Source organism: Anopheles darlingi, chromosome X, assembly GCF_943734745.1.
Source record: "Anopheles darlingi chromosome X, idAnoDarlMG_H_01, whole genome shotgun sequence".
NCBI lineage: Eukaryota > Metazoa > Arthropoda > Insecta > Diptera > Culicidae > Anopheles > Anopheles darlingi.
The window spans coordinates 5,983,004-5,985,503 of NC_064873.1; the positions used below are offsets into that span (position 1 = coordinate 5,983,004).

General features: G+C 50.8%; 1 protein-coding gene across 13 annotated transcripts in view; it reads left to right on the plus strand.

Annotated features, from left to right (window-relative positions):
- Nucleotides 1-2,500, plus strand: part of LOC125950527 (calcium/calmodulin-dependent protein kinase type II alpha chain) — an 11,148-nt gene that overhangs the window by 6,313 nt on the left and 2,335 nt on the right. For all 13 annotated transcript variants that reach the window (XM_049678649.1, XM_049678657.1, XM_049678697.1 and 10 more), the window contains one exon: nt 2,087-2,500. This exon is cut by the window's right edge and continues 2,335 nt beyond it. The gene's annotated coding sequence lies outside the window, so the exon portion shown is untranslated. The remainder of the gene's footprint in view (nt 1-2,086) is intronic.

Sequence of the window (2,500 nt, forward strand, 5' to 3'; positions counted from 1 at the left end):
CTCTCTCTCTCTCTCTTTCTCTGTTTTTCTCTGTCTTTCCTTCTCTTTCTTTATTTCTCTCTTTCTCTTCCTCTGTCTTTCTCTTAATCTCTCTCTCTCTTTCTCTATCGCTCTCTCTATCTCTTTATTTCTCTCCGTCTCTCTCTCTCTCTCTCTCTCTCTCTCTCTCTCTCTCTCTCTTTCTCTATTTCTCTCTCGCTCGCCCGCTCTTTCGCTGGGCATACTCCCGGGGAACCCGGGCAAAACCAGTAGCGAATGTTAGTGCTCGCGATTCGTAGCTGTAGCACTGCTACAAATACTACTACAATGCTAGTAGCGCATGCAGTAGCCTGCACTGGACATTGCCGCTTCTACTACTACTACTACTTCTACTGCCAGTGGTTTCGTCTCCTGTGAGGATCTGCACCTGCTGGTTCTGTTGCTATTCATGCCCCCTCCCCCTCCCCCCCTTTCATGCCTATTCTCCTACGAGGTCGCCGCATCGTCGATGGCCACAGTATTTGGTTCGTTGGTGCTGTGGCTGTGCTGCTATTGCTACTACTGCCGAGTCCTACTTCCCTCAAACCGCATCCATGCTGTGTCAACCAGCTGTGTGTGTGTGTGCGTGTAGTATGCAGTACGCATGATCATATCTCGCCTCGCTTGCCTGACCACGGTTCGGTGCGGTACACCTTGATACCGCATACTACTGTTGCTGGTTGTGTGTGCTTTAACAGCGTCGTCAACCCATTTTCGGTTAGTCCGGTGATCTTTTGGTTGATCCGGCGTTCTTTTTGCATGTTTATGTGTGTGTGTGTTTGTGTATGTGCGTGTACCAAGAGAAGTATAAAAATACTTCTTCGGCTGGTTCTGCCAAGGGTGCACGGATGGCGGCGGCAGGTAGCTCGGTAGTAGACCTTTCGAGTTGTGAAACGCGACTCTCTTTGGCTCGATTTTTCGTTCTGTTCGATCAGTGTTTGTGTGTGTGTGTGTGTATGTGTATGCCCTATCCGAGGGACCATTAACCAATAGAATACGCAGTAGCAGCAGCAGCATCAGCAGGAAAGGTCGGACCATCTCGGTTGGAACAGGAACTGCAACAGACAGTGAAGAAGAAGGCGGTACATGCCAGAACTTAGAACCGAGGGTGGTATACTATATGTTATCGGTGCCTCTCCCGTCCATATGTCAAATGGGGGTCATGGAAATCGTATTGCTCGCGCCACCATGTGCCTCCTCTACGGGGAAGTAAGCACGACTGTGAAGGCTCCCAGGGGCTGAGGGTTTTTATCGGGAACCGCGGCTAGGATACTGTGAGCGACAATGAACCCAGGGTCTCGTCTTGACTAAATGTGAAGAAAAAGATTAAAAAAAAAACCATGCGCCTCCTTTTTGAATAGCGCCGTGAATGCCATGGCCCCTCGGACGGACATCTTTAGTGAGCTTTGCTTTCGCCATTTCGCCATCTGCAACCAATTAGAGACAGCTAGCAGCTCTGGGCATTTGAGTGGCTTCGTTAATACACCAGCCCCCCCCCCCCCCCCCCCAACCCCCGGTTCCTCTCACTCTTCGTCCGTGCTTTTCCACAGGTCCAGGCCTGGTCCTGCAAAAGGACCGTCTCGGACCCTGGGTGACAAAGGCTCATTGCAGCAACATTTGCACTTGCCTACCACACGTACACACGCACACCTCGGTAGCGCTCGCAGTACATGCGCGAGGTCTCCGCTAGACTCCGGAGACACAAACTACTAGAGTCCACATGAACGGTGACGATCACACAGCGACTGCGCCACGCTGCGCACCGTTGCCCGTTCGAATGCTAGTGTTTGTGTGTGTCCGGCTACGCGCAACAGGTGTCAGCAGCAATCGGAGAATCGAATTTTGCTTCTAATTTGCTCTAAATGTTTGTAATTGGCACACTGAGAACTCAGTTGCCTTTCTAGTTGCGATATTTCATTTCGTAAGGTTTCCGTGCAATTGCTTCTCGCTGATTCATTTTGTCCTTTTTTTTATTGCTCTTTTTCTTACTCCATCGCTCTCTTTCTCTCTTTCTCTTTTCTTTTTTATTCCCTTTCTCTTTTTCTCTTTTTCTGTATTATCATCGTAGATCCATCGATTAGCGAGCACCGATTTCGTGGACATCATTGGGTCCTAGGCCAGTATTGGAAGATTGTAGCGGAAGGTGAAGCTTCTTCTACCCCCTCCCCACCACACCACGCCATCGCTGTTGGACACTTGAAGAGGCCGAAAGCTAAGGAATAGCCGGTTCGGGAAATACTGATCCCCCCAACACTCCACCCCCTAGTGCCAGTGTTTGCTTGCTCTCTCTCTATTATGTGGCGTGAGCTGATTCGGCAGACGAGCGCGCGCACCGATTCTAGCACTGACGACAGCAGTAACCGCACGTTGAACCAGACCGAACAGCAGCAGCAGTAGCAGCAGCAGCAGCAGCAGCAGTACCTGGGTGCCATCGCCTGTGATCAGTGAGCGAGTAGCCGGGCATAGGAACCCCCAGCACGCA